Below are 27,579 nucleotides of genomic sequence, written 5' to 3'. Positions count from 1 at the left end.
ACTTCAAGAGTTTTCATAAACTCAGAAGCTGCCTTGTGCCTCCTTCAGGTCATTGTCATCCCCTCCTGCTGCTTTTTTTTTTTTAAATGTTCTAGTTTTCCATTTACCTTTTTTTTTTTTTAATATTCATTTATTTATTTAGGCTGCACTCAGTCTTAGTCGTGGCATGCATGCAGGATCTAGTACCCCAGCCAGGGATCGAACCCTGGACCCCTGCATCAGGAACGTGGAGTCTTACCCACTGTACCACCAGGGAAGTCCCTCCTCCTGCTGATTTTTAACACTGTATTTTAATTTTGTCTGATTTGGACCTTGTGTAATTCATACACAGTGTATCCTTTTGTATCTGTTTCTTTGAGTCATTGTTGCCTGTGAGATTTTCTGTTGGGTGCAGTGGTAACTCCATTTTCATTGTTCAGTAGTGTTTGATTATATGATATACTGTAGTGTTTTTATTAATTTATCGTTGGGCATTTGGGTAGCTTGTAGTTTGTGGCTGGTAAAAATAATGCTGTTTCGGGACTTCCCTGGTGGTTCAGTGGTTAAGATTCCACACTTCCACTGCAGGGGGCACGGGTTCAACCCCTGGTCAGGGAAGTCCCACATGCCATGCGGTAAGGCCAAAAAAAAATGCTGTATGAATATTATTGGGTTTGTCTTTTGTTGACTGTATGCACACATTTCCATAAGTTAATACTGAAGAGTGGAAAGTCTTAGCGTGTGTATCTGTATGTTGCTAGGGCTGCTCTAACAGATACCACAGACTGGGTGGCTTAAACAACAGAAATTTATCTTCTCATGATTCTGGAGCCTAGAAGTCCGAGATCGAGGTGTTGGCAGGGTTGGTTTCTTTAGAGGCTTCTTTCCTTGGCTTGTAGGTGGACGTCTTCTCCTTGTGTCCTCCTATGGTCTTTGCTCTGTAGGAGTCCAGTGTCCTAACCTCCTCTTACAAGGACACCGGTCTGATGAGGGCCCACCCTCACGACCTCGTTTAACTTTAATCACCCCTTTGAGAGCTCCGTCTCCAAATACAGTCCCATTTTGACATTTTGAGGTACCAGAGGGTAGGACTTCATAAATTCTGGGGGGGTGGGGTGGGGGACAAAATTCAGTCCGTAACGGTATGTGCTGCACCTCGGTAGACACTGCCAGCTTTCCCAAGCTGTCTACCGCTTTACACTCCCATCAGCGGTATGTGAGAGTTCCAGGTATTCCGCATCTTTGCTGACACTTACTTTCACGGCGCCCTTGTGGTGCTAGCGCCGTGTCTCCCTCCAGTACCAGCACGGGCAGTCCTTGAGGGGCGGGGAGGTTGTTTCTGCAGCCACGTGTCTCATAACTTGAGACCGCCTCTTGTAAGTGCTTTTCAAATCCGTTGGGGATAGACAAGCAGAGTGACTTAAGTCTAGTGAGCCGTTAGCCCCCCTTAGTTGCCCTTACGGGTTAGTTTTTGCATTTATAATCTGGACTCATTCCTGGGGGTGGAATGGCTTCAAAGTGTCACCTGTAGGGTATAAATCTAGCCATGGTAGAGAGTGCTTCCACTGAAGTTCTTCTTTGGTCTGACACTTGCATCCTTAAAATATTAGATTCCCTCATACACGTGCTGGGAATAGGTCTGTTTTGCATGTTCTGACTGACCATTTAGATATTAGTTGGTGTTTGACCAGCTGCTTTCTGGCTGCGTGATCTTGAGCTTTGTGCATCCACTGTAGACCTCGGTTTGATTGGAATAATATTACATGCCCCCGCCCTTCCCCCACGCTGATCTCCTTGAGGGCAGGGATGAATCATTATTCTAGCATGGATCTTGAAATATTATTCAGTAAACTTAAAAATATTTCTCCAGTTCTCACTTTGGACACGATTTTACTATTTGTAGCATGTACGTTTTGCTTTTGGGCCAGTGATTAATACGGATAGCCTTCCTGAATGATAAATTATGTGTTCTGTGTTCATTTGACACAGTTTTATTGTCTACTGTAAGAAAATACCGCTGACAGCTGTGGGAAGTATCAAATAAAAAGCACTGGAGGTTTAGGAATAATTGTAAAAACAAGACAGATGAGAGACACAAAAATGCTGGAAGTGTTCAATGACTTGGTTAGGTGGTACTGAGTAGATTTTGGATGAATTGATATGGAGGGGAGACTGGGAAAGCCACTGTAGTTGGAGTGAATGGCATAGCAAACGAATGGAGGTGGGGGAACGTAGGGCAGATGGAGGGACTATGGTACCTCAAGTTGGGGAATGGCAGCATGTATGGGGGCCAGACTGGGGTGAGGAGGGGACGAACTCCAGTGCCATGTTGAAGGATTTATGTTTAACAAAGTGATGCTTCACTGGGTGGTGCTAGGATGGGGCGCAATCCTTTCACTTGAACCTCACAATCCTATTGGGCAAGACTGATGCTGTCCCAGTTATGGATTTATAGTTTACCTAAAGAAACACACATTAAGGGATGAGTGGGGCTAGGACTGAAATACAGGTGGCATGCTTAAACCTTCAGAGAGGTACTTGCTCAGAAATGCCTTTAACACAGGTTAAAAGTAAGAGCTGGTTTGGGGGGATGGGCTGGAGAAGGAGAGCAGTTAGCTTGGTTTTCTTCTTGAGCCAGCCAGCCCATGTGGACACTTCTTACCAGTTTATGGGCAATGTTTTATTGGCTAAATGCCTGAGATAATTTAGGGTTCATGTCAGACGTTCAAACTATTGAAAAATAGTTGTGTGTAACTCTCTCTTGTTTTCCATTCTGTCTTACCAACAAGTAAAAAAAAAAAAAGGCACTGTCCTCGTGGTCTGTTAATACAGATGCTTAGCTCTTGGTTTGGCACCTGCATTTAGAACAGTGGGAGCATCACAGTCAAGAATCTATTGATCCAGGGGCTGCACAGTCCTCGTAACAAGAATTGCTTTCCAAGGAACTTGATTCTTTGAGAAAGTGGGTTTAGTTTTTCTGCTCCCCGCACATGAATGTGATACCTTGAACAAAGTATATATATACACACACACAGATAATCTCTTTACGTCTTGTAGAGCTTAATGGTTACCTTGTTGATGCTTCACTTCCAAGTTCAAACTAAGCAGCAGCATTTGCCTTGTTAGAATCTTCTTTCAGATGCAAAACCAGCCTGAAAGAACATGCTCAGTATCCTGACTAGCGCTCCATATTCCAGGTTGGCAGATGTGTCTTTAACCCCAAGAATGGTGAGAAGAATAACGCCTTCTTTTTTTTTTTTGCGGTACTCAGGCCTCTCACTGTTGTGGCCTCTCCCGTTGCGGAGCATAGGCTCCGGACACTCAGGCTCAGCAGCCATGGCTCATGGGCCCAGCCGCTCCGCGGCATGTGGTATCCTCCCGGACTGGGAGGACACGGACTGGACACGAACCCGTGTCCTCTGCATCGGCAGGCGGACTCTCAACCACTGCGCCACCAGGGAAGCCCTCTTTTTTTTTTTTTTTTTTTTAAAGATAAGTACTTTTTTTTCTTTAATTTATTTTTAGCTGCATTGGATCTTTGTTGCTGCGCGCCGACTTTCTCTAGTTGTGGTGAGCGGGGACTACTCTTCGTCGCCGTGTGCGGGCTTCTCATTGCCGTGGCTTCTCTTGCGGAGCACGGGCTCTAGGCGCACGAGCTTCAGTAGTTGTGGCTCACGGGCTTAGTTGCTCTGCGGCCTGTGGGATCTTCCCAGACCAGGGCTCAAACTCGTGTCCCCTGCATTGGCAGGCGTATTCTTAACCACTGCGCCACCAGGGAAGCCCAGAATAGCACCTTCTATGGAAGAGAATAGCCCTTGTAAACTTTAGTGATTGGTTTTATTTAAGTGTTCTTTTAAAGTGTTTTTGAAAAGAGGGATGCTTTGACTATTCTGTTTCTTTTGAAATGTAAATTTCCAGGTAGTGAGTTTTCGAGCAGCATCTGACTGAATTGGCTGGGTTTTTCTGCAGTAACAAATAATCTCAAAATGGCCAGCGTGGGGGCTTTCCTGGTGGCACAGTGGTAGAGAGTCCGCCTGCTGATGCAGGGGACGCAGGTTCGTGCCTGGGTCCGGGAAGATCCCACATACCGTTGAGCGGCTGGACCCGTGAGCCATGGCTGCTGAGCCTGCGCGTCCGGAGCCTGTGCTCTGCAACGGGAGAGGCCACAACAGTGAGAGGCCCGCTTACCGAAAAAAAAAAAAAAAAAAAAAAGGACAGTGTGTTCTGTATGGATTTTCCAGGGGCTCTGTGTCATCCTTACTCCAGCTGAAGAAGCAGCCACAACAGTGTGGGACGCTGTTGGCTGTCTTGGCAAAGTAAAGGAGAACTGTTGGAGGGTCTTGCTCCCGTGATTAAGTGTTCCAGCCCAGAGATGACACGTCACTTCTGCTCACAGCTCACTGGTTAGAGTGAGTCACAGTGCACAAGGGATCAAGAGGCACTTGAGTTGGAAAGCATAGAGTTGGAAATGTTGGAGAAATGGTGCTGGTTTTACAGTGGCTGGCTTCCGTGGGTACTAGCTGTTGGGGGAAGGTGCCTCATTTGTAGATTCTTGTTCCGTCGTTAGCTAGTAATTTAAATGCAAAAAAGGATACCAAATTGCCCATAAATCTTCTCTCACAAATCAGCTTCCTATCGTAAGAAATCTATTTCTTTTAAATGAGAAGTGGGATAATCTCAATTCGAGAGCCTTGCAGTATCCTTCGCAGGAAGTAGGCGTGAAAGGAACGTTTGCGTGTGAGCCCTCCCTTGCCTTCCACATTTTCAGTACCTTCACCCAGCACCCCCATCCTTCTTGTGAAGTGCTACCAGGTAGTCTTCAAGTGGTCCTTAGGTCCCATTCCTTCCCTGGCCACAGAACCCTGTGTTTTTCTACACAAACTGTCTCCAGCTTGTCTTCCTGGCTTTGTCCTTTTGATGCAGACCCTGTGTTGCCCTGACTGGCTGTATTTAACCTTTTCCTGACCACACTTTGTTCCCTGCTTCCTACAGTTTGGTTCCTGCCACTCCCCTTCATCTCTGTGTTCTGTCTGTTGGCGTCCTGCCTTGCTCAGGCACCACCAACTTCATTTCCTAAGTTTTTCCCATCATATTCCCACCTTTCACTGAATCCCTGGGACCTGTATATGTGTGTCTTAAACACGTGTTATCGGTGTTCTGCCTGCTCTGGGAGAGGGTCTTAGGGTAAACCCAGACTTATTTATTTAAACCAATAAGCCTTTTGCGGTGGGCGGGCACCGTGCAGCTTGCGGGATCTCAGTTCCCGGACCAGGGATTGAACCCAGGCCACGGCAATGAGAGCCCTGAATCCTAACCACGAGGCAACCAGGGAACTCCTAGATCCTAGACTAATTTATGTTTTCCCTCCAAAGGTAACCGTATGAAAGGAAGAACTAAAAATACGTTCCCCGAGTGGCTTTTGATAGATACATATACACACACATCTGTTGTGTTCCCTGCTGAAAATTCCTCACCTTGTTTGAAATTGGTGGACCAGAAACCGGAGGATTGTAGAGGCTTCCTTAAGCAGGGCCCGGGATGGATCTCAAGGGAGTTGCTAGGCTTCAGTTTCCACTGCTGGAAAATGAGAGTACACTGGTCCCCCCTTATCCCCAGTTTCACTTTCTGCAGTTTCGGTTACCTGCGGTCAACCATGGTCCAAAAATATTAAATGGAGAATTCCAGAAGTAAACAGTTCGTAATTTTAAATTGCGTGCTGTTCTGAAATCTCGCTCCTTCCCACCTGGAATCCCCAGCCATCCACATTCTCCACTCCAGACATCCAGGCCTTGACACCGTCATGGCCCCGCCATCTGGGGTCGCTCCAAGCCATGGTCCTCCTTTAGATGTGTAGTCAGAAGGCCAGCGGTGGCACAGCGCCGTTTTATCCTCTCACGTCACGAGAAGAGGTGGGGTGAGTACAGTACAGTGAGATATTTTGAGAGAAACCACATTCATATTTTATTGCAGTGTGTTGTTACAATTGTTCTGTTTTGTTACTAGTTATTGCTGTTAATCTCTTTGCCTGCCTGACTGAAAGGTGAACTTTATCATAGGTGTGTGTGTACAGGAAGAGCAGGATGTACAGGGGTGGGTGCTCCCTGTGGTTTCAGGCATCCCCTGGGCTTTGACCGTGTCTCCCATGGGTAAGGGGGGACTAAGTACCCACAGGATCCTTCCTGTTCTGATTTTCTTTGGCTCTTGCTCATACTGCAGTGGCTTTTGCAGTATCCTAATTGGCATGGTGACGTCATGGAAACGTAAAGAACCCTTTCAGCCACGGAGCAGCTGTCACCTATGCGGAGCCCTGCTCATTCACTTCTTTAGAGGAGCAGGGGGACCTCACTGCTGGGTGGCTAGATTTTTCCTAGCATGACTTGTTTCTAAATTACAGAAGCAGTGTGGAAGTCTTAAAGTGAATGGTTTTCTGTCATCCTTCCGATAGTTGGGTGACCGTACTTCCAGACTTACATTTTTCTGTTTAAAGGGGGTCATGCAGTGCACACCCTGTGTCTCTTGCCTGTTGAAGACTTCACTCAGCCCCCGTCCTTGTCAGCGCCTGCTGCCGCTCGCGGCTGTGTGCTGCTGCCATAGGCTAACCGTCCTCTCAGTGGACACTTGGTGCCTTCGGCCTTTTCTCTGTCACAGAGCTATTCACTGTTTATCTTTGTCCACTTACCTGATAGTTTCCCTGAGATGTAGTGGTTATACATACTTAAAATTTGGTACTCATTACTGTAGTACCCCCAGGAAGGTTGCGTACTTAATATTTGTAGTTGGAGGATTCTATTTATATCGTTGCCAATTGTCAATTTTCTTAGTGTTTGCCAGTTTAACTAGTGGGGAAAATTTAAATGGTGCCTCATTGTTTAACATTTCCATTTCTTTGATAAATGGATTAAACTCAAAAAAAAGGATTAGCCATTTATTTTTCTTTTGTGAATTGGCTTTTGTTCTTGAAAGCTCAGGTGAGGGTTTTTAAAAAAAATATGTAGCAATGGACTTCCATGTTGGCACAGTGGTTAAGAATCTGCCTGCCAATGCGGGGGACACGGGTTTGAGCCCTGGTCCGGGAAGATCCCACATGCCGCGGAGCAGCTAAGCCCGTGCTCTGCAACAAGAGAAGCCACTGCAATGAGAAGACCACGCACCGCAAGTAGAGAAAGCCTGCGTGCAGCAACGAAGACCCAACGCAGCCAGAAATAAAAGATAAATAAATTTATTAAAAACAAAAACAGGGCTTCCCTGGTGGCGCAGTGGTTGAGAGTCCGCCTGCCGATGCAGGGGACACGGGTTCGTGCTCCAGTCTGGGAAGGTCCCGCATGCCGCTGAGCGGCTGGGCCCATGAGCCATGGCCGCTGAGCCTGCGCGTCTGGAGCCTGTGCTCCGCAACGGGAGAGGCCACAACAGTGAGAGGCCCGAGTACCGCAAAAAAAAAGAAAAAGAAAAAAATATATATATATCAAGGATATTTCTTATATAGTAAGAATATTTTTTATATAGGAAGAATATCAACCCTTTTTCATGTCTCAGTGTTCCTGGCTTGTTTTTTTGGCTTGGTTTGGTTGATGCTGTGTTTTTATAGTATAGAAACTTTTCTGTAGTCACATCTGTCAATTTGTTTTGTTTTCTGGGTTTCATATTATACTTAGGCCTTCTCCTTTCCTAAGACAATAAAAACAATGGTTATTTTTTTCCTAGTACTTAGCATGTTTGGAATTCTTCTGTATGATGTGATGTCAGACTCTTTGTTTCCAAATGCATAGTAGCTTCAGTGTTTCATTGTATTGTCATCCTTTCCTCACTGACTAGAATTTTTTTTTTTATCACACACACTAATTTCCCACCTACATGTGTCTTTTGTGAATACTTGTGTTCCATTCTTTGTTTCTGGGACAGTGCCGCTGTCTTGCTTGCTTCTCTGCTTCATGATACGTTTTCATAAATTAGGCAGTTTTCCATCTTTCATAGACTCTGTTGAAGCTGTGCTCAAAGACCTGTTTGCTTCTGGTTAAATTGGTGCTCCTCCTGCGCTTGTCCTGTTTTCTTGATCAGTTTGTCAGGCAGATTCATTTATCAGGAAATTTAGAGGAAGCCTTTTTCTAAGATGCCCTGGTAGGGGGAAGGAGCTACCTCCAACCCACCTGCCATGTATCTGGGACAAACACCATATACTTGCTCGTTCAGTCAGCAGGTTTTGTGGAGCACCTGCCACGCCACAAGCTCCCGTACAGCAGGAGTTATACAAACAGTAGAAAACCTGCATTGAGCCCCGGAGAGCCTTGGGTGTGGGCGGCAATGTACGTATCTGTTCATCCTTGTATGTATCCCTGTTGCCTTGTGAATGGGTTGGAAAGCAAGTATTGGGTTTTAAACTGTTCATGATGCTTTTAAGCATGTCATGTTTTGCCATCTCTGGTCCTTTCTTGCAGTATTTGAGCATACACAGTTACTTCATAATCGGCACTCTGGATGGATTTTTTTGTTAAATGTTACTTATTTTTTGGCCTTGCCATACCGCGTGGTGTGCTGGATCTTAGTTCCCCAACCGGGGATAGTACCCGTGCCCGCTGCAGTGGACGTGTGGAGTTGTAACCACGGGACCGGCAGCCCCCTGGATGGGTTTTTGTTGTTAACTGTTGTTGTCTAACTTTGACAAGTTAGATTTCTCTGTCTTTCTTAGTGGAGGGTTGTTCGTAGCAGATTCCATAAAAATGTTCCAGGCTTGGCATGCATTAAAATGTTTCTTTTTACTAATTAATTTTCACAGATAAAGAGTAGACCATTGGGCCAGTCTTTATTTTCACGGCTTTTGAGGAAATGTTAGCCATCTGAATTGCGAAAAACAATTACCTTTTTGACAGAAAAAGTACACTGGGTCAACCAGTTCTTTCTTTTTTCTCTTGCTTGTTATCTTCTAAAGGTGTAGCTCGTCATTTGTGCAAGTTGTGATATGAAGTCCTGTCCGTGGTGTCCTGTGTTGCAGGTACCCACGGTCTGCGAGGGGAGGAGGGTGAAGCCTGGTGCCCAGGACCCCTGTTAGCCCAGTGGAGAGGCGAGGCTGCGTAATCAAGAGCCCTGGGGGTGGGGGCAGGTCGGGGCGGGAGAGGGAGGAGCTCATGTGGGCCGGTCCTGCCACGTACCCCCTCTCTGGGCACACAGTCAACCAATAACTTCACCTGTAGCTGTTCACAGGCCAGAATCAAATGCTGTGTGTCTGAATCTGAGAACTAAGTTGGTTTTTGGCTTCCTGTCCCCGTGGTGCGGGGGTGGAAGTGCGGTCTGTAGACGGCTGAGCTTGCAAAGGCTGCGCCCGGCCGGTGCCACGCTAGGGAAGTGCCCAATGGGGAGGCGGCTCCTGTCCTGGGGGGGGGGCCTCCTTTTGGCTGTGTGACACTTGACGAGCTACCTACAAAGGGGATGATATCATATGAAAACCGATTTGATAGGAGGCTTCCGGACAGGTGAGCAGGCGATGATGCACTTGATCAGTCCAGAAGGAAACCTGGAAAGCAGTCTGTCTCCTCTCAGTGCCTCCTACCTAGAGATGACCATGAACCCTTTAATTGCTTGGTTTTGACTTTCAAAACTGACATTTCGTAGGCTTCAACCTAATAAACACAATGGAAGCATAATTTGTTCTGTACCCCTTTTTAAAAAAATCTAACTGCATTTTAGAAGGTCCATTAATAATACATGTAAGTCTGCCTGGTATGTATTTAATGTGTTCTGAATGTGTATTTTGAAGTAGGGGCAGAGTAGTTTCCCTGCTTGGGTCATTTTTTGGCCGAGAGATGTGCATGGAGGGGAGGAGAGAAGTGGACCCGTGACCTTCCAAACATGTTGACGCGGCAGAACCTGGAAGCAGGCTGTGAGATTCCGGGCCTGATGGACTGAGGTGGTGGTAGGCCTTGCAAACGCGAGGCGGGAGGACCGGGACCGCGTGCAGTGCGAGAGCGGGCCTCGTGTGCGGCACTGTGCACGTGACTTCAGGGGCGGTGGGCTTTGCGCTTGTCAGCCGTGTTATTCGAGAGCCCAGGTAGCAGGTACGTGATGGGGCTAAAAGCAGGTTTGCGGTTCTCTTATTTCTTCATTAATCACATTTTGTCATGGCAGCCTATCCATACTTACATGTCGAAAGGGGAAGGACAAGAAAGCGCAGAGGAGATCATTCTGGGTGAAAGGATTTGCAGCCGAAATAGCTGGGGCGTGAAGCGCCTGACGATGGCTGTGGCTGTGAAAGCAGGAGAGCTTGTTGGGCAGGTGTTGGGTAGCTGGGGGCTGGGGGGGGCACGCGCAGTGGAGTCGGTGACGGAAGGGAGCAGGGCAAAGTGCTCCCAAAGAAAGGAGGGACCACAGATGCCCAGGCAGTGCTCCGTGCTGCGGTGCCCTGGTCTGTACCAGCTTCCAGTGACGCGCAGAGGTTCCCCGCTTCCCCTTGCTGCCAATCGGTGATGACGTCATGCTCAGGGCCCCCGAGGGCCAGCTCTTGGTGCAGTTTTCCTGTTATTGTTGGAGGAACTTGTTTGGTAGGAATTGCTGGCTGTTAACACATGGGTCTTTCACGTCGTATTCCCGGCTTACCCACTGGTACAAATTAATTGCCTCAAAAATGGTGTGTTTTATTTTTTATTTTTAAAAATATTTTTATTTTATTTATTTATTTTTGGCTGTTTTGGGTCTTCGTTGTGGTGTGTGGGCTTCTCACTGCGGTGGCTTCTCTTGTTGGGGAGCACGGGCTCTAGGTGCGCGGGCTTCAGTAGTTGTGGCGCACGGGCTTAGTTGCTCCGCGGCATGTCTGGACCAGGGCTTGAACCCGTGTCCCCTGCATTGGCAGGCGGATTCTTAACCACTGTGCCACCAGGGAAGCCCAAAGGCATGTTTTAGAGAAGGTTCCTGGGGTGAGAGCTAAGTAGTTCTCCTGCACAGAGCATTCTTTGTATTTTTTCTTACCTATGCTTCCAGAAAGATGTTTCTGCTAAGATAAAAGAAGGTAAATGTTCTAGCACATGTCCAGGCTCCTAATGTGGTTGGGGTTAGGGCACGGAGTTGGAAGTATTAACTTCAGCTGCAGCCGCAGGCACTCGGAAGTTGTCCCCGGAATAAAGACTCTAGAAGTAGATTCTTTGTCATGCTCCTTGTCAGCCGCCTCTTAATAACTACGTTCCACCCTAGTGCTTTGAACAGTACTTAAACTCTGGAGCAGCTAGGTTGATGCGGGGGTCTGCGCTGTGAGATGAGATGATCTTTGCCTGTTGCCACACATGGTCTCTCTCGCTGTGCTCTTCTGTGGTCAGAAGAGGCTTAAGGAAGGAGTTACATTCAAGGAAGAGTGACGCATCCTGATCCTTTTCCAAAACTGGAAAACAAACCATACCTTATATTTAAAGAATATGCAGGTACCTGGCATTTTCTGCTGAGAGAACTAGCAGTGATTCAAGGGCTTGAATGAGTTTGGTCAAGGTCTAAAAATTGGACTGAGTCACTGGTGTTTAAATTAAAAGACCGTAGACCACAGTGATGTTACACAAAATGACAGAGTCGGAAGCTTTAGTGGCCGGTTCCTCTACCATGTCAGCCGTTGAGCTGGAAAGAGTGGTTGGGATCAGCTGTTTTGGAGCTCTGGGACCTGATTGGATGAAGCCTTCCTGAGGGGATGGTCTGCTGGTCTTTCCTGAGCGAGTGGTGGGCTCACAAGTGGACAGTTCTAGCCCTGAACAGTCAGCAATCCTTGGAGAGTAGGAGAATCAGATTTCCAGAATTCCACGCTATAAAATACTCAGAGTGTCCATTTCTTAACAAAAAATATTGCGGAACATAACAAAGAAACAGGAACGTGTGGCCCCTTCACAGGGAAAAAAAAGAAAAAAGAATTTGACAGAAACCATCCCAGAGGAGGCACAGATGTTGGGATTACTAGTCAGACATTAAATCAACTGTCTTAAATATGCTCAAGGAACCAAAGGAAACCATGGGCAAAGAAGTAAAGGAAATTGGGAATACAGTGTCTGAACAAAATGAGGGTGTCAAGAAAGAGTAATTATAAAAAGGAACCAGGGCTTCCCTGGTGGCGCAGTGGTTGAGAGTCCGCCTGCCGATGCAGGGGACACGGGTTCGTGCCCCGATCCCGGAAGATCCCACATGCCGCGGAGCAGCTGGGCCCGCGAGCCATGGCCGCGGAGCCTGTGTGTCCGGAGCCTGTGCTCCGCAACGGGAGAGGCCACGGCAGTGAGAGGCCCGCTTACAGCAAAAAAAAAAAAAAAAAAAAAAAGGAACCAAACAGTTCTGGAACAGAAAAGTATAGTAACTGAAAGGAGAAACTTACTAGAAGGGTTTAAGAGTGATGTGAGCACAATGAGCCAGCAAGCTGCGCGTTAAGACAACTGAAGTTACTCAGCGTGAGGGACAGAAGGAGAAGAATGGAGAGGAAGGAGCGCGGCCTGAGTGTACGTGGATTGAACTCTCCTGTCTAACCTGCACCCATGAGGGAGAGAAGAGGCAGTCACGGCCCAGCCCGGGCCCCAGGCTCGAGGGCGCGGAGAGCCGAGCGCTCCGTCCTTGCAGCCGCCTGCTTCCAGGCCCCGAGCTGGAGCCGCTGAGCACGGTGCACCGGTGGGGGTGGTCCTGGAGGCACGGGGGGCCGGCCCAGCCCCTGCCTCCCAGCCTCGCTCCCCAGTTCTGTCCTGCGTGTGCCTGACACCCCGGCTTCCCGCCGCCTGGATGCCTGCTCTCCGTTTCCTGCGCTCAGACCCTCGCCTCGGGGCCCAGCTGGACGTCACCTCCTTCACGAAGCTGCCCTGACCCCTCCCACCGCAGGGGAGCGTGGGCTGTGCTGTGTGTCCTCCTTGGTCCCTGTAAACGGGGGACTGCACTGGAGTTGGGTCCCTGTCTCCTCTCCAGCTGGACTGGGAGCTCTTCAGGCAGGATCTGTGTCGGATTCCTCTTGGGGAGCCCAATGGTGCTTGGCCTGGGTTGTGGGCACCCCAGGGAGAAAACCGCACATGCACAGTGTCTGTGGGAAACCGAGCAGTTCAGTGAGTAAAGTGCAAGGCGTGGGCGGTGCTGAAAGGTTTGCAGGGGGCCAGTCACATAGGGTCCCAAAAGCCCAGTAAGGAACTGGGACTCGCCGGGCAGGGGATGAAAGCTGGCGATGAATTTCAAGGAGAGCAGCGCTGGTTGACCGCGCATTGGGCTGCTTAGTGTAAAAAAAACCAAAACTGGGGAGATTAAGGGGTGCAGCAAGATCCCCAGCCCGTCCCAGTCCTCCTCTTGCTTCCCCAGCTGTGCTCTCAGGGTGTGGCACGAAGCAGGAGCCTCTCTGATGGTCAGATGCAGACTCACGGGCAGGGTCACTGAGCGTTGAAAGGCTGTACACACAGCGCTGGTGGGGCCGAGCAACGTTCCTTGGGCTTCCCAGGAGCCCACGCGGGAGCTCCTAGATGGACATCTGACACACAGATTCACCACCTAAAATGGAAATACCGGGTTCCTGGGGATGTGGAACTTGCTTTCTAAAAGGCACCTTTCCATCATCCCCTCCATCTCTCTGGGCTGCTGTGTGTTATCAAGCCTCCTCCCTGTGGACCCCCCAGGATGTCTGGCTCGTGCGGAGCTCCCCTAGAACCTCAAGCTGCTGAACAGGCCATGCTTTGGTCAAGCCTCTTCGAGGGGCTGCTCCATGCCACTGTTACAAAAAGGATAAATCACAGTAGAATACAAGTCCCGTATTATAGTCACGGAACTCTACTATACAGGAAAGTGACCCCAAGCCTCTTTGGGGGGGCACACCCCCTATCACTTCTCTGACTCCCCCCACAGGCTGGTTCATGGTGCTTTGCTATCCTATAAAGAATCTCTTGCTTGTAATGAACACAGGCTGCATCCTCTGACATAAAGCATACCAGTGTTTTCTTAGGTCATTTTTTCAAGGTTTTATTTTAGAAATAAAAACAAAAATAAACAAACGGGACCTAATCAAACTTACAAGCTTTTGCACAGCAAAGGAAACCATAAACAAGATGAAAAGACAGTTACGGACTGGGACAAAATATTTGCAAACAGTGTGACTGACAATGGCTTAATTTCCAAAATGAATAAATAGCTCACACAACTCAATAACAAAAAAACAACCCAATCAAAATGTGGGCAAAAGACCTAAATAGACGCTTCTCCAAAGAAGACGTACAGATGGCCAATAGGCACGTGAAAAGATGCTCATCGCCAATTATTAGAGAAATGTAAATCAGAACTATAATGTCAGATTGGCCATCATCAGAAAGTTTACAAATAACGAATTTTGGAGAGGGTGTGGAGAAAAGGGAACCCTCCTACACTGTTGTGGGAATGTAAATTGGTGCAGCCACTATGGAAAACAGTATGGAGGTTCCTCAAAAAACTAAAAATAGAATTGCCATATGATCTAGCAATCCCATTCCTGGGCATATATCCAGACAAAACTCTAATTGAAAAAGATACGTACACCCCAAGTGTTCATAGCAGCACTATTTACAATAACCAGGACATGGAAGCAACCTAAATGTCCATCGACAGATGAATGGGTAGAGAAGATGTGGTACATATATACAGTGGAATACTACTCAGCCATAAAAAAGAATGAAATAATGCCATTTGCAGCAACATGGATGGAACTAGAGATTATCATACTAAGTGAAGTCAGAAAGAGGAAGAAAAATACCATGTGATATCACTTACATGTGGAATCTAAAATATGACACAAATGAAACTATGAAACAGAAAGAGACTCACAGACATAGAAAACAAACATGGTTACCAAAGGGGAAAGGGAGTGGGGGAGGGATAAATTAGGACTTCGAGATTAACATATATTGTACAAACTACTATATGTAAAATGTATAAATAACAAAGTTCTGTATAGCACAGGGAACTATATATTCAATATCCTGTGATAAACCATAATGGAAAAGAATATAAAAAAGAAGGTATATATATATATATATAACTGAATTATTTTACTGTGCAACAGAAATTAACACAACATTGTAAATCAACTGTACTTTAAGAAATAAAATAATTTTTAAAATAAACCTTCATGCTGTGGACTTCGTGGAAAAGTGCCTGGAGGCTGGAGGAGCTCTGTTAATTTTTTTTTTTAAAGGACCTTGATGGCCCCCTGGGCCAGCATCTCTTTAGTGAAGTTACCTTGGCCAGTGGTTTTGAGGAGCTATGAACAGTCCATACGAGCCGCCTTGTCAGCAGGGAGGCTTCAGTGTGGCCCTGCATCATGGTCACCTGCTAAGTACACTAACTCACAATATTAACCAGCAATGCTAACTATGCTAACGTTGCTAACTACCTCGTTTTATTGCAGTTTGCTTTATTGCGCTTAGCAAACATGCATTTTTTAATATCTTTATTGGAGTATAATTGCTTTACAATGTTGTGTTAGTTTCTGCTGTATAACAACGTGAATCAGCTGTATGTATACATATAGCCCCATATCCTTTCCCTCTTGAGCCTCCCTCCCACCCTCTCTATCCCACCCCTCTAGGTGGTCACAGAGCACCAGGCTGATCTCCCTGGGCTATGCAGCAGCTTCCCACGAGCTGTCTATTTTCCATTTGGTAGTGTATATATGTCACTGCTACTCTCTCATTTCGTCCCAGCTTCCCCTTCCCCACCGTGTCCTCAAGTCCGTTCTGTACGTCTGCGTCTTTATTCCTGCCCTGCCACTAACTAGGTTCATCAGTACCGGGTTTTTTTAGATTCCATATATGTACGTTAGTATATAGTATTCATTTTTCTCTTTCTGACTTACTTCACTCTGTATGACAGACTCTAGGTCCATCCACCTCATTACAAATAGCTCAGCAAATATGCATTTTTTACAAATTGAAGGTTTGTGGCAACCCTGCGTCGAGCAAGTCTGTCAGTGCCATTTCTCTAACAGCATTTGCTCCGTTCAGATCTCTGTCACATTTTGAAAATTCTCAAAATACGTCAGACTTTTTCATTATTATTATATTTGTTATAGTGATCTTTGATGTTACTGTTGCAAAAAGATTACAACTCCCTGAAGCCTCAGAGGATGTTTGGTAGTTTTAATAATTAAGTATTTTGAAATTAAGGCCATGTACATTTTCTTAGACGTAACACTGTTGCACAGTTAATAGACTACAGTATAGTGTAAATATAACTTTTATATGCGCCAAAAAGTTTGTGTGCGTATAAAATGCCTAAAAGTTTGTGTGCATATAAAGACTTGATTTGTGGCTGTATTCACTTTGTTGCAGTGGTGTGGAACCAAACCTGCAATATCTGAGCTGCCTGCATACTACCTGTGCTAATCAACTACAGTAACAATACTAAGTATATTAACAAGACTAACTATGCTAATGATACTAACTAAATAAATAAAATTTTTTTATTTCAAGGAAAAAAATGAGCTAAAGATCAAATAAAGATTATCGGTAGATTTCTCATCAGAAACCTTGGAGGCCAGATGGCATGGTTTTGATGTATTCAAAGTATTGAAGGGGAAAGCTGTCAATCAAGAATCCTATATCTGGTAAAACTGTCCTTCAAAAATGAGGGAGGAATTAAGACCTTCCCAGATAAATCAAAGCTGAGAGAGTTCTTTACCACCAGACCTGCCTGCGAGGGGCTCGTCCTACAAAAGCTGGTGCTATTGTAGCTGGTGTTAAGAGAGTAACTTACCTAAAAATCCAGTTGTTAATCCTTTTTGGGGGGGCACACAACATAAAGATGTAATTTTGTAACATCAGTAAGTGAAAGGGAGGTGGGTCAGAGTTGTCTAGGAACAGTTCTTCTATGTTTCTTTTTTTTTTTTTTTTTCTTTTTTTTGCGGTATGCGGGCCTCTCACTGTTGTGGCCTCTCCCGTTGCGGAGCACAGGCTCCGGATGCGCAGGCCCAGCGGCCATGGCTCACGGGCCCAGCCGCTCCGCGGCATATGGGATCCTCCCAGATCGGGGCACGAACCCGTATCCCCTGCATCGGCAGGCGGACTCTCAACCACTGCGCCACCAGGGAGGCCCTATGTTTCTTTTTAAATTAATATATTTTATTATTTTCGGCTGCGTTGGGTCTTCGTTGCTGCACGCGGGCCTTCTCCAGCTGCAGCGAGCAGGGGCTACTCTTCGCTGTGGTGTGCGGGCTTCTCATTGCAGTGGCCTCTCTTGTTGTGGAGCATGGGCTGTAAAGCGCAGGCTTCAGTAGTTGTGGAGCACGGGCTTAGCTGCTCTGTGGCATGTGGGATCCTCCTGGACCAGGGCTCGAACCCCTGTCCCCTGCATTGGCAGGCGGATTCCCAACGACTGCGCCACCAGGGAAGCCCTCTTGTATGTTTTTGAAGTTAAGCTGGTATAAATTGGCCTTATACTGTTATTAGGATGTCAAATGATTACATGATAACCAGAAAAAAAGAAGAGCCATAGAATATACGCAAAAAAAGGAAATGAGAAGGGAATTAAAATGTTTCACTATAAAAAATCAGCTAAAGGGGCTTCCCTGGTGGTGCAGTGATTGAGAGTCCGCCTGCCGATGCAGGGGAGACGGGTTCGTGCCCCGGTCCAGGAGGATCCCACATGCCGTGGAGCGGCTGGGTCCGTGAGCCTTGGCCGCTGAGCCTGCGCGTCCGGAGCCTGTGCTCCGCAACGGGAGAGGCCACAACAGTGAGAGGCCTGTGTACCGCAAAAAAAAAAAAAAAAAAAAACAGCTAAGGACAAAAGAAGATAGCCATGCAGGAAATGAGGGGAAAAAAGCCATAAGGCATATGAAACACAAACAGGAAAATGACTGAAATAAGTACTTCGTTATTAGTAATTCCTTTAACTGTAAATGCATTAAACTCTCCAGTCAAAAGACAGATTGGCAGATTGGAGAGAAAAACATCTATCTACTTGCTGTCCACAAGAGACTCACTTCAGAGTCAAAGACATAAAAATGTTGTGGGGTTTGTTTGTTTGTTTGTTTTTGCGTTACGCGGGCCTCTCGCTGTTGTGGCCTCTCCCGTTGCGGAGCACAGGCTCCAGATTCGCAGGCTCAGCGGCCATGGCTCATGGGCCTAGCTGCTCCGTGGCATGTGGATCTTCCCGGACCGGGGCACGAACCCGTGTCCCCTGCATCGGCAGGCGGACTCTCAACCACTGCGCCACCAGGGAAGCCCGATAAAAATGTTTAATGTGAAAGAGTGCGGAAAAGATCCATGCAAATAGTAACCAAAAGAGAGAGAGACTATACTAATCTGAGGTAAAGTAGATTAAGTACAGCAAGAAGATAAAACAGTGAAAAACGTTTACACACCATTTGACAGGCCATCAAAATATATGAAGCAAAAATTAACGGAACTGAAGGGAGAAGTAGTTTGACAATAATACTGAGTGACCCAGACAGAAGATAAGTGAGGAAAGTGGAGGACGTGAATGACACAGTAAACCAATTTGATCCAGCAGACACACGCACGACCCTATCCACCACCAACAGAACACGCATTATTCTCAAGTAGACATGGGTCATTCTCCATGATAGAATATATGTTGGGCCATAATTTAAGTCTCAGTAGGTTTTAAAAAGTAGCTTGTCATACAGAGTACCTTTGTGACCACAAAGAGATGAAGTTTAGAAATCAGTAACAGGAGGAAAACTAGAAAATCCAGAGATGTGTAGATGTTAAATAACACATTCTTAAAGAACTAATGGGTCAAAGAAGAAATCACAAGAGAAATTTAAAAATATTTAGGGACAGGGAATTCAGTGGCAGTCCAGTGGTTAGGACTTGGTGCTTTCATTGCCACGGCCCGGGTTCAATCCCTGGTTGGGGAACAAAGACACCCCGCAAGACATGCGATGTGGAAAAAAAAGTTTTTTAGGGACAGATAAAATAAAAACAACAAACTAGAGCTTATGGGCCATGGGACTTCCCTGGCGATCTAGTGGTTAACACACTGTGCTCCCAATGCAGGGGGCATGGGTTCGATCCCTGGTCCGGGAACTAAGATCCCGAGTGCTGTGTGGTGTGACCAAAATAAATAAATAAAAATATAAAAATAAATAAAACTTACGGGACACAGCAAAGAAGTGCTAGGGGGGAAATTTATAACTATAAATGCTAACAAAGATTAGCGCAGAAAACCCTTTAGATTGACTAAGAATTTTAAAAAGGCTCATATTACTAAAATCAGAAATGAAAGTGGGGATGTTACTACCCATTCTATGAAAAAAAGGATTATAAGAGAGTCTTAGGAACACTTGTACACCAACAAATTGGATAGCCTGGATGAAATTGACAATTTCCTAGAAGCACACAAACTGCCAGAACTAAATAGAAAATAGAAAATCATACTTGTTGAGGTAGGAGATTGAATCAGTTATCATAAACCTCCTGACAAAGAAAAGCCCTGGATCTAATGGCTTCACTGGTGAATTCTAACAGACATTTAAAGATAACACCAATTCTTCTCAAATTCTTCCCGAAAATTGAAGAGGGGGGAAGATTTCTTAACTAATTCTATGAGGCCAGCATTGTTCTGATACTAAAGCCAGACAAACATTACAGAAAAGAGAAAACCACAGAGTAGTATCTCTTATGAACAGTGATGCAAAAGCTCTTAACAAAATACCAGCAAATCAAATTCAGCAGCATATTAAAAGGATTATATACCATGACCAAGTGGGATTTATTCCTGGAATGCTAGGATGGTTCCACAACCAAACAGCGAGCATGAATACACTGCACTAACAGAATGAAAGGGAAAAAAACCATGTCATCTCAGTTGATGCAGAAAAAGCCCTTGACAAAATTCAACACCATTTCACAATGAAAACGAAACACTGGGAATAGAAGGAAATTATTTCAACATAATAAAAGCCATGTATGAAAAACCCACAGTGAATGTTGTACTCAGTGGTGAAAGACTAATACTTTGTCTTCTAAGATCAGGAACAAGGCAAGGATGCCCACTTTTACCCCATTCTATTCCAAACACTACTGGAAGTTCTAGCCAGAGCAGTTTGGCAAGAAAAAGAAATAAAACATCCAATTGGAAAGCAAAGAGATACATGGTATAATACGTGGAGTACCTTAAAGATTTCATACCAAAAAATTAAAAAACTAAAACCTGCTAAGAGCTTATAAACTAGTTCAACAAAGTTTCAGGATACAAAGTGAACACACAAAAATCAGCTGCATTTCTTTTTCTTTTTCTTTTATAATTAACTAATTTATTTATTTTTGGCTGCTTTGGGTCTTCGTTGCTGTGCTCAGGCTTTCTCTAGTTGTGGCGAGCGGGGGCTACTCTTCGTCCCAGTGCATGGGCTTCTCGTTGTGGCTTCTCTTGTTGCAGAGCACGGACTCTGGGCGTGCGGGCCCAGTAGTTGTGGCACACGGGCTCTAGAGTGCAGGCTCAGTAGTTGTGGAGCACGGGCTTAGTTGCTCTGCGGCATGTGGGACCTTCCTGGACCAGGGCTCGAACCTGTGTTCCTTGCATTGGCAGGCGGATTCTTAACCACTGTACCACCAGGGAAGCCCAGACCTAAATCTTGAAAAAAAAAATTTATTGAAGTATAGTTGATTTACCATGTTGTGTTAATTTCTGTTGTACAGCAAAGTGACTTCGTTATGCATATTCTTTTTCATATTATTTTCAATTATGGCGTATCACAGAATATTGAATATAGTTCTTTGAGCTATACAGTAAGACTTTGTTGTTTATCCATTCTATATATACTAGTTTGCATCTACTAATCCCAAACTCCCAATCCATCCCTACCCCCCACCCTGGCAACCACACATCTGTTCTCTATGTGCGTGAGTCTGTTTCTGTTTCATAGATATGTTCATTCATGTTGTATTTTAGATTCCACACGTAAGTGATATCATATGGTATTTGTCTTTCTGACTTACTTTGCTTAGTGTGGTAATCTCTAGATCCATCTGTGTTGCTGCAAATGGCATTATTTCATTCCTTTTTATGGCTGAGTAATATTCCAGTGTGTGTGTGTGTGTACACACATATACATGTATATATACACACATACACACACACACCCCACATCTTCTTTATCCATTCATCTGTCGATGGACATTTAGGTTGTTTCCAGATCTGGGCTATTGTAAATAATGCTGTGATGAACATAGGGGAATGTATCTTTTTGAATTAAAGTTTTGTCTGGGTATGTGCCCAGCAGTGGGATTGCTGGATCATATGGTAATTCTATTTTTAGTTTTCTGAGGAACCTCCATACGGTTTTCCATAATGGTTGCACCAACTTACATTCCCACTAACAGTGTAGGAGGGTTCCCTTTTCTTCACACCCTGTCCAATATTTATTATTTGTACACTTTAAGAAAATTATATGGATGTGTCGGGTCTTAGTTGCGGCATGTAGGATCTTAGTTGTGGCATGTGTGCTCCAGAGTGCTTAGGCTCAGTAGTTGTGGCATGCGGGCCCTCTAGCTGTGGCATGTGGGCTTAGTTGCCCCACGGCACGTGGGATCTTAGTTCCCCGACCGGGGATTGAACCTATGTCCCCTGCATTGGAAGGCGGATTCTTAGCCACTGGATCACCAGGGAGTCCCTTGTAGCCTTTTTTTTTTTTTTTGCCTGCACTGGGTCTTCGTTGAGGTGTGCAGGCTTCTCTTGTTGCAGAGCACAGGCTGTAAGCACACGGGCTTCAGTAGTTGTGGCACGTGGGCTCAGTAGTTGTGGCTCATGGGCTCTAGAGCACAGGCTCAGTAGTTGTGGCGCATGGGCTTAGTTGCTCTGCGACATGTGGGATCTTCCCAGACCACGGATCAAACCCGTGTCGCCTGCATTGGCAGGTGGATTCTTAATCACTGTGCCACCAGGGAAGTCCCCCTTGTAGACTTTTTTTTTTTTTTTTCTTTGGCGGTACGCGGGCCTCTCACTGTTGTGGCCTCTCCCGTTGCGGAGCACAGGCTCTGGATGAGCAGGCTCAGCGGCCATGGCTTACGGGCCCAGCCACTCCGTGTCATGTGGGATCTTCCCGGACCAGGGCACGAACCCGTGTCCCCTGCATCGGCAGGTGGACTCTCAACCACTGCGCCACCAGGGAAGCCCCACCTTGTAGACTTTTTAATGATGGCCATTCTGACTTGTGTGAGGTGGTACCTCATTGTATTTTATTTTATTTTATTTTTTAATTTGGCTGCACCAGGTCTTAGTTGTGGCATGTGAGATCTTTAATCGCAGCATGTGGGATCTTTAGTTGCGGCATGCAGGATCCTTTAGTTGCAGCATGTGGGATCTAGTTCCCTGACCGGGGATCGGACCCAGGCCTCCTGCATTGAGAGTGCGGAGTCTTAGCCACTGGACCACCAGGGAAATCCTCCTCATTGTAATTTTGACTTGCATTTCTCTAATAATTAGCAATGTTGAGCCTCTTTTTATGTGCCCGTTGGCCACCTGTATTTCTTTGGAGAAATGTCTGTTTAGGTCTTTTGCACATTTTTTGATTGGGTTGTTTTTTTGTTATTGAGTAGTGTGAGCTGTTTGTATATTTTGGCAATTAAGCCTTTGTCAGTTGCTTTGTTTGCAAATATTTTCTCCCATAGGTTGTCTTTTCGTTTTTTTTTTTTTTGCGGTACGCGGGCCTCTCACTGTTGTGGCCTCTCCGGTTGCGGAGCACAGGCTCCGGACACGCAGGCTCAGCGGCCATGGCTCGGGCCCAGCCGCTCCGCGGCATGTGGGATCTTCCCGGACCGGGGCACGAACCCGCGTCCCCTGCATCAGCAGGCGGACTCTCAACCACTGCGCCACCAGGGAAGCCCTGTCTTTTCATTTTGTTTATGGTTTTCTTTGTTGTCCAAAAGCTTGTAAGTTTGATTAGGTCCCATCTGTTTATTTTTGGTTTTATTTCTGTTGCTTTGGGAGACTGACCTAAGAAAACATTGGTATGATTTACATCAGAGAATGTTTTGCCTATGTTCTCTTTTAGAAGTTTTATGGTGTCACGTCTTATAATTAAATATCAAAGAAAACTTTGAGGGACTTCTGTGGTGGTCCAGTGGTGTTAAGACTCCATACTTCTACTGCATGGGGTGTGGGTTTGATCCCTGGTTGGGGAACTAAGATCCTACACGCCACGTGGTGTGGCCAAAAAAAAAGAGTTGAAAATGGGGATATTTCAAGAGATGGATTCAGCAGTGATTTTGTGGATATGATACCAAAGGCACAGGCAACAACAGAAAAAAAAAAAGGTAAATTAGACTTTATCACAATTAAAAACTTCTGTGTTTCCAAGGACAGCATTAGGAGACTAAAAAGTTAGCCTACAGAATGGGAGAAGATGTTTATAAATCATACATCTGATAAGGTTTAATATTCAGAATACATATTTAAAGCTCCTACAAGTCAACAACAAACAAGCAGTTTGATTAAAAATGGGTTCAGGGCCTCCCTGGTGGCGCAGTGGTTAAGAGTCCGCCTGCCGATGCAGGGGATACGGGTTCGTGCCCCGGTCTGGGAGGATCCCATATGCCGCGGAGCGGCTGGGCCCGTGAGCCATGGCCGCTGGGCCTGCGCATCCGGAGCCTGTGCTCCGCAACGGGAGAGGCCACAACAGTGAGAGGCCCGCATACCGCAAAAAGAAAAAAAAAAAAAAAATGGGTTCAGGGGTTTCCCTGGTGGTGCAGTGGTTGACAGTCTGCCTGCCGATGCAGGGGACACGGGTTCGTGCCCCGGTCCGGGAAGATCCCACATGCCGCAGAGCGGCTGGGCCCGTGAGCCATGGCCGCTGGGCCTGCGCGTCCAGAGCCTGTGCTCCACAATGGGAGCGGCCACAACAGTGAGAGGCCCATGTACCCAAAAAAAAAAAAAAAAGAAAAATGTGTTCAGGACCCAAATAGATATTTCTCCAAAGAAGATATAGAAATGGCTGATGCACACACAAAAAATACACAGCATGGGCCTCCCTGGTGGCGCAGTGGTTGGGAGTCCGCCTGCCGATGCAGGGGACGCGGGTTCGTGCCCCGATCCCGGAGGATCCCACGTGCCGCGGAGCGGCTGGGCCCGCGAGCCATGGCCGCGGGGCCTGTGTGTCCGGAGCCTGTGCTCCGCAACGGGAGAGGCCACAGCAGTGAGAGGCCCGCGTACAGCAAAAAAAAAAAAAAAAAAAAAAAAAAAAAAATACACAGCATCACTAGTCGTTAGGAAATTCAAAACACGGATTATGATGGCTCTTATTTTTAAAAATGCAAAAAGTGTGTTGGTGAGGATGTAGAGAAATTGGGACCCTCGTGTATTGCTGGTAGGAATGTAATATGGTGCTGGAGTTGTGGAAAGCAGTGTGGTGGTTCCTTAGAAGATTAAACAAAAGTACTGTATGTCCTGGCACTTAGGTGTATATACCCACAAGATTTGAAATCAGGATCTCAAACAGATACTCGTACACTATTGTTCACGGCAGAATTATTCACAACAGTCAACAGGTAGAGAGTGCCCGTGTGCTCATCAAGTGGTAAATGGATAAGTCAAATATGGTATCTAGATACAGCGGTGTATTATTCACCATATAAAGGAATGAAGTTCTGGTGTGGGCTGCAGTGTGGATGAATCTTGAAATGAAAGCATGCCAAGTGAGATAAGCTAGACAGGAAAGGACAAATACTGTATGACCCCGCTTAAAAAAGCTATTTAGATAAGGCCAATTCAGAGACAGAAGGTAGAATAGAGGTTACCACAGGCCGGGGAAGCAGGAAATGGGGAGTTATTGCTTAATCTGCATAGAGTTTCTGTTTGCCCTGATGAAAAAGTTCTGGAAATAGGTAGTTGTGATGGTTGCACCACAGGGTGATGTTCTTAACACACGCAGAAATTAAGATCAGTATCTTCTCTTCAAACAAGTTCTTTCTCCCAAATAAAACCCAGACAGCATCTTAACTGACAGATCTCTGACCTTGAAATGTGATTTTGTAGTTACGTCAAGGTTGGTAAACAGCAGTAGGGAAACTGAGAACCTCTATTCTAAAGCTGCTGTCCTAAGTCGACCACGCGTCACCACCTTGTAGTGTGTCCAGCAGCACTGCGTGGACCTGTGCAAAAGCACACAAACCTGACCTACTTACAGACTGTTCGGCCCTTTGCCTTTTCAGCGTGGTACTGGTGTGTTTCCACCTTGAGTTAGTGTTTGGCAGTGATATTCCTAAATGTTATCCGGAGCAGGCTGTGCATCGGTGATCTTCTGAGACGTGTGGATCTTTATTTTGCCAGAATCTTGCCAGCACAGTTTGAGTCCCTTTAAACCTATACTTCAGTAATAACCTGTGGATAGTAACCTTTGAAATGGAAGCAGAGTGTTTGGAAACTTCTGACATCCTGTTCTTTAGCACTTCCTCCTCAGCCTAAGGAGCTGGGCTTTTGCCTGAGCCCTGCAGTCTGCTGGGTTTTCACATCTACCTGGTGTGATGGTTAATTTTGTGTGTCAACCTGACCGGGCAAAGGATGCCCAGGTATTTGCCTAAAGCATCATTCTGGGGGTGTCTTTGCCGTGTTTCTGGATGAGATTCACAGTTGAATGTGTGGACTGAGCAAAGCAGACTGCCCTCATCCAATCCTGGGAGGCCCAACTAGAAAGAGAGGCTGAGGAAGGGAATTCACTTTGTCTGCAGGTTTTCTCTGGTCTTCCATCTCAGACTGGATCTGACACCACCAGCTCGCCTGGTTCTCAGGCCTTCAAACTGCAGACCGTGGGACATCTCGGCCTCCATAATCACGTGAGAACTTCCTTACTAAATCTAAGTACTAAATCTCATGTATGTATTATATAATCTCATGCAGAGTTACATAAACATAATCTCATATATATGAAGTTTATTTTTTTTACAAGCAAAAAAATTTTATTGTAGTTGGATTTTGTGTAAATTTCTGCTGTACAGCAAACTGACAGTGATATGTTTATGTATACATTCTTTTTTTTTAATATCTTTTTTGGAGTATAATTGCTTTACAGTGTTGTGTTAGTTGTTGCTGTACAACAAAGTGAATCAGCTATACATATATCCCCATATCCCCTCCCTCTTGAGCCTCCCTCCCACCCTCCCTATCCCACCCCTCTAGGTGGTCACAAGGCACCAAGCTGATCTCCCTGTGCTATGCAGCTGCTTCCCACTAGCTATCTGTTTTACATTTGGTAGTGTATATATGTCCATGCCACTCTCTCACTTTGTCCCAGCTTACCCTTCCCCCTCCCCGTGTCCTCAAGTCCATTCTCTATGTCTCTGTCTTTATTCCCGTCCTGCCCCTAGGTTCTTCAGAACCTTTTTTTTTTTTTTAAGATTCCACATATATGTGTTAGCATACGGTATTTGTTTATCTCTTTCTGACTTAATGAAGTTTATTATTATTTTTTTATTATTATTATTATTTTGCGGTACGCAGGCCTCTCACTGCTGTGGCCTCTCCCGTTGCGGAGCACAGGCTCCGGACATGCAGGCTCAGCGGCCATGGCTCAGGGGCCCAGCCGCTTCGCGGCATGTGGGATCTTCCCGGACCGGGGCACAAACCCGCGTCCCCTGTATCGGCAGGCAGATTCTCAACCACTGCGCCACCAGGGAAGCCCAATGAAGTTTATTTTTAACAACAGATTTTAAATATCACTTAAAGGTAACTGGTAAAACGTGGGCTTGTATATGGTGTCAACAGAACCATTAGGCTCTGTTCTTTCATCCTAATGTTTCTGTTTCTCTGGAGAACCCTAACTAGTACATCTGGCGTTAATAGAGTTACTCTTCCTAGAGACAAGCCCCAGAGCATCATTATGCTGATCTTTTCCATACCTCTGCTTCACAAGTACTTCTTACAATTCAGGGACCTAGTCTGATTTGAGAATGGCCATATGTACTCTGACTGGCAAAAAGTTCATTGCAGTCGCCAAGCCAACAGGCTTTTTTTTTTTTTTTGCGGCACGCGGGCCTCTCACTGTTGTGGCCTCTCCCATTGCGGAGCACAGGCTCCGGACGCGCAGGCTCAGCGGCCATGGCTCACGGGCCCAGCTGCTCCACGGCATTTGGGATCCTCCCAGACCGGGGCACGAACCCGCGTCCCCTGCATCGGCAGGCGGACTCTCAACCACTGCGCCACCAGGGAAGCCCCAACAGGCTTTTTTGATTGGTAAGTCCTTTGAGTCCAAGTGGGGAAGTTCATCCTGGAACCAGAGGAGAAGTGTGAGGTAGAAGTGAAGAGCCAGTGAGAGCTGTGGGCAACACGGGGGCGAGAAGACGGGACTAGCGGTAACTCTGAGACCATTCCCAGTCTAGCCCTTGTTGCAGGAGCAAGGCAGAACCACGTCGTCCCCACTGCCTGTCCCACAGTGACTTCAGGTGAGGTGCGGACCTCCGTGAAGCCTTTTCTCGTTTATAAGGTGCCTTTACCGATTTGCCTATGGGATGAGCCCGACAGCCCTAGGAGGTGGGCAGGAAGTCCTCCTACGACGAGGAAGGAAACTGAAGTGCAGATGTGAAAATTCATCATCACCCCTACCCCCTTATTCTGTGTTGAGAGTTTCTTTTGATTACAAAAATTATATATGCTTGCTATTTTAAAACTCCAGAGGAGGCGAATTTTATATATATGTATATGATGTCA

The 27,579-nt window shown here is 46.1% G+C and overlaps 1 protein-coding gene across 3 annotated transcripts in view; it reads left to right on the top strand.

Moving 5' to 3' along the window:
* Window positions 1-27,579, top strand: part of RAB7A (RAB7A, member RAS oncogene family) — a 73,548-nt gene that overhangs the window by 5,533 nt on the left and 40,436 nt on the right. Inside the window, exon 2 of one of the 3 annotated variants that reach the window (XM_060109178.1) lies at window positions 25,605-25,709. The exons of the other annotated variants lie outside the window; for them this stretch is intronic. The gene's annotated coding sequence lies outside the window, so the exon portion shown is untranslated. The remainder of the gene's footprint in view (window positions 1-25,604; window positions 25,710-27,579) is intronic. 3 annotated transcript variants of the gene reach the window in all.

Source organism: Mesoplodon densirostris, chromosome 10 (genome assembly GCF_025265405.1).
Source record: "Mesoplodon densirostris isolate mMesDen1 chromosome 10, mMesDen1 primary haplotype, whole genome shotgun sequence".
NCBI lineage: Eukaryota > Metazoa > Chordata > Mammalia > Artiodactyla > Ziphiidae > Mesoplodon > Mesoplodon densirostris.
Note: the sequence above shows the minus strand (reverse complement) of the source record. Positions and strands in the feature narration are given on the sequence as shown.